At 39.2% G+C, this 9,413-nt stretch overlaps 1 non-coding gene across 1 annotated transcript; it reads left to right on the top strand.

The window, feature by feature from the left end:
- Positions 1-2,622: 2,622 nt before the first annotated feature.
- On the top strand, positions 2,623-2,730 carry LOC148555327 (small nucleolar RNA R71). Its single transcript, XR_015888038.1, has one exon. It is a non-coding gene; the product is annotated as a small nucleolar RNA R71 (small nucleolar RNA).
- The last annotated feature ends 6,683 nt before the right edge of the window (positions 2,731-9,413 follow it).

The raw sequence follows: 9,413 nt of genomic DNA, 5'->3' as shown, positions 1-9,413 counted from the left end.
TCTTTCTAGAGGTTTCTCTGGCCTTAGGTGCCATAAATGGTTATGAAAAAAAAAAGCAACGCTTTTACCACACTAAACTTAGAAGGTTTGCTCGTCCTCGAGCAAAAGAAGAAGAAAGAGAGTAGAGGAAGAAGAAATAGAGGAGATGGAGGGGGGTTAGTATTTTGGCCAAGGGGGAGAAGTAGTGTTTAAGATGTGTGAAAATGAAGGGGTGAAGATGGGTTTATATAGAAGTGGGGAGAGGGTAAGGTTCGGCCATGTATGGGTGGGTTTGGGAGGGAAAGTGGTTTGAATTTGAATGGTGTGGTAGGTGGGGTTTATGATGGATGGATGTGGATTGGTGAAGGGTTTATGGAGAAGAGGGTAGGATTTGATAGGTGAGGGGTTTTTGGGGAAGAGGTATTGAGGTGATTGGTGAAGGGTATTTGGGGAAGAGTATTATGAAAAGGTGTGAAGAAGAGAGAGAGTGAGTTGAGGTTGGTGGGGATCCTGTGGGGTCTACAGATCCTGAGGTGTCAAGGATTTCTCATCCCTGCACCAATTAGGCTTGCAAAACGCCCTTAGCTGCCAATCCTGGCGTTAAACGCCCGGATGCTGCCCATTTCTAGCGTTTAACGCCAGCTTCTTGCCCTTTTCTGGCATTAAACGCCAGTCTGGTGCCCATTTTTGGTGTTAAACGCCCAGAATGGTGCCAGACTGGGCGTTTAACGCCCATTCTGCTACCCTTACTGGCGTTTAAATGCCAGTGAGCTTCTCCTCCAGGGTGTGCTATTTTTAATACTATTTTTTATTCTATTTTTGCTTTTTCAGTTGTTTTTGTTACTTCACATGATCATCAACCTACAGAAAACATAAAATTACAATGGGAAATAAATGGATATGATTAAATAAAATTGGGTTGCCTCCCAACAAGCGCTTCTTTAATGTCAATAGCTTGACAGTAGGCTCTCATGGAGCCTCACAGATACTCAGAGCATGATGATGGCCTCTTAACACCAAACTTAGAGTTTGGTTGTGGCCTCCTAACACCAAACTTAGAGTTTGAATGTGGGGGTTTTGTTTGACTCCACATTGAGAGAAGCTTTTCATGCTTCCTCTCCATGGTTACAGAGGGAGATCCTTGAGCCTTAAACACAAGGGAGTCCTCATTCACTTGAAGGACCAATTCTCCTCTGTCAACATCAATCACAGCTTTTGCTGTGGCTAGGATGGGTCTGCAAGGATGATGGATTCATCCATACACTTCCCAGTGTCTAGGACTATGAAATCAGCAGGGATGTAGTGGCCTTCAACCTTTACCAAAACATCCTCTACAAGTTCATAAGCCTGTTTCCTTGAATTGTCTGCCATCTCTAGTGAGATTCTTGCAGCTCGTACCTCATGGATCCCTAGCTTCTCCATCACAGAGTGAGGCATGAGGTTTATGCTTGACCCTAGGTCACACAGAGCCTTCTCAAAGGTCATGGTGCCTATGGTACAAGGTATTGAGAACTTTCTAGGATCTTGTCTCTTCAGAGGTAATTTCTGCCTAGTCAAGTCATCCAGTTCTTTAGTGAGCAAGGGGGGTTCATCCTCCCAAGTCTCATTACCAAATAGCTTGGCATTTAGCTTCAGGATTTTTCCAAGGTACTTAGCAAATTGTTCCTCAGTAACATCTTCATCCTTTTCAGAGGAAGAATACTCATCAGAGCTCATGAATGGCAAAAGTAAATTCAATGGAATCTCTATGGTCTCAGTGTGAGCCTCAGATTCCCATGGTACCTCATTAGGGAACTCCTTGGAGGCCAATGGACGTCCATTGAGGTCTTCCTCAGTGGAGATCACTGCCTCTTCCTCCTCTCCAGGTTCAGCCGTGTGGGTTATGTTGATGGCCTTGCACTCTCCTTTTGGATTCTCTTTTGTATTGCTTAGAAGAGTACTAGGAGGGAGTTCAGTAACTTTCTTACTCAGCTGACCCACTTGTGCCTCCAAATTTCTAATGGAGGACCTTGTTTCAGTCATGAAACTTTGAGTGATTTTAATTAAATCAGAGACTACAGTTGCTAATTCAGAGTGGTTCTGCTTGGAATTCTCTGTTTGTTGCTGAGAAGATGATGGAAAAGGTTTGCCATTGCTAAACCTATTTCTTCCACCATTATTATTCTTGAAGCCTTGTTGAGGCTTCTGTTGATCCTTCCATGAGAGGTTTGGATGATTTCTCCATGAAGGATTATAGGTGTTTCCATAGGATTCTCCCATGTAATTCACCTCTTCCATTGCTGGGTTCTCAGGATTATATGCTTCTTCTTTAGATGAAGCTTCTTTGGTACTGACTATTGCTGCTTGCATTCCAGACAGACTCTGAGAAATCATATTGACTTGCTGAGTCAATATTTTGTTCTAAGCCAATATGGCATTCAGAGTATCAATCTCAAGAACCCCTTTCTTCTGACTTGTCCCATTATTCACAGGATTCCGTTCAAATGTGTACATGAATTGGTTATTTGCAACCATTTCAATGAGTTCCTGAGCTTCTGCAGGCGTCTTCTTCAGATGAAGAGATCCTCCAGCAGAGCTGTCGAATGACATTTTGGACAGTTCAGACAGACCATCATAGAAGATACCTATGATGCTCCATTCTGAAAGCATGTCAGAAGGACACCTTCTGATCAATTGCTTGTATCTTTCCCAAGCTTCATAGAGGGATTCACCTTCCTTCTGTCTGAAGGTTTGGACTTTCACTCTAAGCTTGCTCAATTTTTGAGGTGGAAAGAACTTTGCCAAGAAGGTATTGACTAGCTTTTCCCAAGAGTTCAGGCTTTCTTTAGGTTGTGAATCCAACCATGTTCTAGCTCTGTCTCTTACAGCAAAGGGAAAGAGCATAAGCTTGTAGACCTCGGGATCAACTCTATTGGTCTTGACAGTGTCATAGATTTGTAAGAATTCAGCTAAGAGCTGATGAGGATCTTCCAATGGAAGTCCATGAAACTTGCAATTCTGTTGCATCAGAGAAACTAATTGAGGCTTAAGCTCAAAGTTGTTTGCTCCAATGGCAGGGATTGAGATGCTTCTCCCATAGAAGTCGGGTGTAGGTGCAGTAAAGTCACCAAGCACCTTCCTTGCATTGTTGGCATTGTTGTTGTTTTCGGCTGCCATGGCTTCTTCTTGTTTGAAAGTTTCTGTTAGGTCCTCTATAGAGAGTTGTACTTTAGCTTCTTTTAGCTTTTTCTTCAAGGTCCTTTCAGGTTCAGGATAAGCTTCAACAGGAATGCCCTTGTCCTTGCTCCTGCTCATATGAAAAGAGAGGAAAAGAAAATATGGAATCCTCTATGTCACAGTATAGAGATTCCTTGAGGTGTCAGAGGAAAATAAAAATAGAAGGATGAGGTAGAGAAGAGAGAATTTGAACTTATCAAGAGGAACAGAGTTCGAATTGTTGATAATGGAGAAGTGTTAGTCCTTTAAATAGAAGGATTTGAGAAGAGGGGAAGAATTTCCGAAATTAAAGTAAAAAGATTTTGAAATAATTAAAAGAAATTTTGGAAATTTGGTAAATGATTTTCAAAAACTAAGATTGGGAAAGAAATTAAGTGATTTTTGGAAAAGATTTTGAAATTAGAAATCAAAAAGATATGATTGAAAATTAATTTTGAAAAAGATGTGATTGAGAAGATATGATTGAGAAGATATGATTGAGAATCAAATTAAAAAGAGATTTTTTTTTTAAATTAAAGTTGATTACTTGACTAAAAGAAAATTAAAAGATATGATTCTAGAATTAAAATTTGATCCTTTCTTAATAGGCAAGTAACAACTTGAAAATTTTGAATTAAATCATTAATTGTAGCAGGGATTTTCGAAAATAATAATAATTTAAAAAATGGAAAGAAATTGATTTTGAAAAGATATGATTGAAAAGATATGATTTGAAAAATATTTGATTTTGAAAAATTATGAATATTTGAAAAAGATTTGAATTAAAAATAAAATCTTCCCTCTAGTGTCCTCCTGGCGTTAAACGCCCAGAATGGCATCCATTCTGGCGTTTAACGCCCAAAATGCTGCCTTTTACCATGGCTGGCGTTTAAACGCCAGTTTTCCTTCCTCACTGGGCGTTTTGAACGCCCAGTTTTTTCTGTGTAATTCCTGTGCTGCATGTTCTGAATCTTCAATTCTCTGTATTATTGACTTGAAAAGACATAATTTTGAAATTTTTTTTTTGAGTTTTTAGTGATGAGAAACAATCAAAATGAAAATAATCATAGAAAACTAAAATCAAACAAACAATGAACACAAGAAACCAAACTTAGAAATTTTCATATTAAAGACACTAATAAATTGAAAATACATATGAAAAACAACAAAACACAGAAAACAAGAGAGATTAAAGATCAGAGCAATGAAATCATCAAGAACAACTTGAAGATCAATGAAGAACATAATGCATGTAATTTTCAAAAATTAGAAGAATGCAATTGACACCAAACTTAAGATTAGACACTAGACTCAAACAAGAAACATAAAATATTTTTTATTTTAAGATTTTATAAAATTTTTTGTAATTTTTTCGAAAATTAAGTGGAAAAAAGGAAAAAAAAAGGACTTCAAAAATCTTAATGAGAATTCCAGGAATCATGCAATGTTAGTCTAAAACTCCGGTCCAGGAATTAGACATGCCTTACTAGCCAGCCAAGCTTTCAGTGAAAGCTTCGGTCCAAAACACTAGACATGGCCAATGGCCAGCCAAGCTTTAGCAAATCATTATGTTCAACAGTAAGATTAGACATGGCTTCTCAGCCAGCTAGACTACAACAAATCATCATGAAACTCTAGAATTCATTCTTAAAAGTTCTGAAGAACAAAATAGAAATACAATTTTTTTTGAAATTTTTTGAAAATTAAAAGGTAAAAAGCTTAAACATAAAATAAAATTACCTAATCTAAGCAACAAGATGAACCGTCAGTTGTCCAAACTCGAACAATCCCCGGCAACGGCGCCAAAAACTTGGTGCACAAAATTGTGATCATCAATGGCGCCAACACCTTGGTATGCACAATTGTAATCTCAACTCTTTGTCACAATTCCGCACAACTAACCAGCAAGTGCACTGGGTCGTCCAAGTAATAAACCTTACGTGAGTAAGGGTCGATCCCACGGAGATATTCGGCTTGAAGCAAGCTATGGTCATCTTGTAAATCTCAGTCTGGCAGATTCAAATGGTTATGGAGAATTGATAATTAAAATATGAATAAAACATAAAATAAAGATAGAGATACTTATGCAATTCAGTGGTAGGAATTTCAGATAAGCGTATGGAGATGCTTTGTTCCTTCTGAACCTTTGCTTTCTTATTGCCTTCTTCCAATCATTCATACTCCTTTCCATGGCAAGCTGTATGTTGGGTTTCACTGTTGTCAATGGCTACCTCCCATCCTCTCAGTGAAAATGTTCCAAATGCGCTGTCACCGCACGGCTAATCAGCTGTTGGTTCTCGAGCATGTTGGAAAAGGATCCATTGATCCTTTTGCGTCTGTCACTACGCCCAACACTCGCGAGTTTGAAGCTCGTCACAGTCATCCCTTCCCTGATCCTACTCGGAATACCACAGACAAGGTTTAGACTTTCCAGATCTCAGGAATGGCCACCAATTGATTCTAGCCTATACCATGAAGGTTCTAATCTTGGATTAGAAACCCAAGAGATACACATTCAAGCTTGTTTGCATGTAGAACGGAAGTGGTTGTCAGGCACGCGTTCATAGGTGAGAATGGTGATGAGTGTCATGGATCATCACATTCATCATGTTGATGAACGAATGGATATCTTAGAACAGAAATAGGCTTGAGTTGAATAGAAAAATAATAGTACTTTGCATTAATTCATGAGGAACAGCAGAGCTTCACACCTTAATCTATGGTGTGTAGAAACTCCACCGTTGAAAATACAAAAGTGATAATGGTGATCATTGGCTTCGGCCCCGGAGAGGGAACCAGAAGAACCAAGATCAAAAGTATGAATAAGTGTGTAAAATACAATAGCAAAAGGTCCTATTTGTAGAAAACTAGTAACCTTGGGTTTACAGAAATGAGTAAATGATGCAGAATCCACTTCAGGGCCCACTTGGTGTGTGCTTGGGCTGAGCGTTGAAGCTTTCACGTGTAGAGGCTTTTATTTGAGTTAAACGCCAGCTTTTGTGCCAGTTTGGGTGTTTAACTCCAGCTTTTATGCTAGTTCTGGAGTTTTGACGCCAGAATTTCTATGCTGACTTGGAACGCCGGTTTAGGCCATCAAATCTCGGGCAAAGTATGAGCTATTATATATTTCTGGAAAGCCCAAAATGTCTACTTTCCAATGCAATTGAGAGCGTGCTAATTGGGTCTCTAGAGCTCCAGAAAATCCACTTCGAGTGTAGGGAAGTCAGAATCCAACAGCATCTGCAGTCATTTTTAGCCTCTAAATCAGATTTTTGCTCAAGTCCCTCAATTTCAGCCAGGAAATACCTGAAATCACAGAAAAATACACAAACTCATAGTAAAGTCCAAAAATATGATTTTTATTTAAAAACTAATAAAAACATAATAAAAACTAACTAAAATATACTAAAAACATACTAAAAACAATGCCAAAAAGCGTATAAATTATCCGCTCATCAGATTACAAAGTGTAAACCCCACTTTAAGAAAATACATGAGCTTAATTGAACTATCACTTTCATGCAAATTCACATCTTAAGCCTGTATCAGTTTTAGTTTCTTGAGGACAAGCAACAATTCAAGTTTGGTGTTGTGATGCATGAGAATCTTTTTTATCTTTTCCTAGTGAATTTACATTCAAATTATTGAGTTTAATGAAGAATTAATTATCTCTTAGCCACTATGGATGCTACTTTGAGTCGTGTGCAATTCTATTTATTTCAGGTGGCATTCGGATGGATTTGATGGAGTTTTTGTAGAAATAGAAAAAAAAGCGAATGATGCTGTCTACCGATGAGCGGATAATTTATACGCTTTTTGGCATTGTTTTTAGGTAGTTTTTAGTATGTTTTAGTTACTTTTTATTATATTTTTATTAGTTTTTATTCAAAAATCACATTTCTAGACTTTACTATGAGTTTGTGTTTTTCTGTAATTTCAGGAATTTTTTGGTTGAAATTGAGGGACCTGAGCAAAAATCTGATTCAGAGGTTGAGAAAGGACCGCAGATGCTGTTGGATTCTGACCTCCCTGCACTCAAACGCATTTTTCTATAGCTACAGAAGTCCAATTGGCGCGCTCTCAATTGGGCTGGAAAGCTAGCATCTTGCGCTTTTCCAGCAATGTATAATAATCCATAGTTTTCCCGAGATTTGATGGCCCAAACTGGCGTTAAACTGGGAGACTCATGGTAGAGAAATTTCTGGAAATCTTCATGGATGACTTCTCAGTATTTGGAGACTCATTCAGCTCCTGTCTTGACCATTTAGCACTTGTTCTGAAAAGGTGCCAAGAGACTAACCTGGTTTTAAACTGGGAGAAATGTCACTTTATGGTGACTGAAGGAATTGTCCTTGGGCACAGAATTTTGAACAAGGGAATAAAGGTGGATCAAGCTAAAGTAGAGCTAATTGAAAAATTACCACCACCTGCCAATGTTAAGGCAATCAGAAGCTTTCTGGGGCATGCAGGATTCTATAGGAGGTTTATAAAGGATTTTTTAAAAATTGCAAAACCTCTGAGCAATCTGCTAGCCGCTGATACACCATTTGTCTTTGACACAGAGTGTCTGCAGGCCTTTGAGACTCTGAAAGCTAAGCTGGTTACAGCACCAGTCATTTCTACACCAGACTGGACATTACCATTCAAACTAATGTGTGATGCCAGTGACCATGCCATTGGTGCAGTATTGGGACAGAGGCATGACAAGCTTTTGCATGTCATTTATTACGCTAGCCGTGTTTTAAATGATGCGCAGAAAAATTACACAACCATAGAAAATGAGTTTCTTGCAGTGGTTTATGCTATTGACAAGTTCAGATCTTATTTGGTAGGATTAAAAGTGATTACACCCAGACTCATAAGATGGGTGTTGCTTCTGCAAGAGTTTGATATAGAAATAAGAGACAGAAAAGGGACAGAGGACCAAATAGCTGATCACCTGTCCCGGATAGAACCAGTAGCAGGAGCGTCCCTCCCTCCTACTGAGATCTCTGAAACCTTTCCGAATGCACAACTCTTTGCCATTCAGGAAGTATTGTGGTTTGCAGACATTGTAAACTATAAAGCTGTGAGATTCATACCCAAAGAGTACATTAGGCAAGCAAACAAAAAAATTAGTTTCTGATGCAAAGTACTACTTGTGGGATGAACCATATCTCTTTAAGAGATGTGCAGATGAAATAATCCGTAGATGTGTGCCTAGAGAAGAGGCACAGAAAATCCTATGGCATTGCCATGGATCACAATATGGAGGACATTTCGGAGGTGAGCGAACAGCCACAAAGGTTCACCAATGTGGCTTCTACTGGACTACTCTCTATAGAGACTCCCGAGAGTTTGTACGTAATTGTGACAGTTGCCAGAGAGCTGGTAATCTACCTCACGGTTATGCCATGCCTCAGCAAGGGATCCTAGAGATTGAGTTGTTTGATGTATGGGGTATTGACTTCATGGGGCCTTTTCCACCATCATATTCAAACACTTATATTCTGGTGGCAGTAGACTATGTATCTAAATGGGTAGAGGCAATCGCAACACCCACTAATGATACTAAGACAGTGATGAAGTTCCTCCAAAAGTATATCTTCAGCAGGTTCGGTGTCCCTAGGGTACTGATCTGTGATGGAGGCACTCATTTCTGCAATAAACAGCTTGACTCTGCTATGATCCGATATGGAATTAACCACAAAGTGGCAACTCCATATCATCCACAGACAAATGGGCAGGCTGAAGTCTCAAATAGAGAGCTAAAACGAATCCTGGAACGGACTGTAAGTACCTGTAGAAGGGATTGGGCAAGAAGTCTAGATGATGCTCTGTGGGCATACAGAACCGCATTCAAGACTCCTATAGGGACCTATCCATACCAGCTTGTGTATGGAAAAGCCTGTCATGTACTAGTGAAACTGGAACACAAGGCCTACTGGGCAACCAGGTTCCTAAACCTTGATGCTAAGGTAGCTGGAGAGAAAAGATTACTCCAGTTGAATAAGCTCGAGGAGTCCAGACAAAATGCTTTCGAAAATGATAAAATTTACAAGGAGAAAGAAAAAAGGTGGCATGACAGAAAGCGATCATCTAAAGTCTTTGATCCAAGACAGAAGGTTTTGCTGTTTAACTCTAGGCTCAGATTGTTCCCTGAAAAATTGAAATCCCGGTGGAAGGGACCATATGTGTGATTACAAGTGTGTCACCATATGGATATGTAGAGCTTCACGATACTGACTCTGACAAAAAGT

Source organism: Arachis ipaensis, chromosome B6 (assembly GCF_059453495.1).
Source record: "Arachis ipaensis isolate K30076 ecotype BB chromosome B6, ASM5945349v1, whole genome shotgun sequence".
Lineage (NCBI taxonomy): Eukaryota > Viridiplantae > Streptophyta > Magnoliopsida > Fabales > Fabaceae > Arachis > Arachis ipaensis.
Note: the sequence above shows the minus strand (reverse complement) of the source record. Positions and strands in the feature narration are given on the sequence as shown.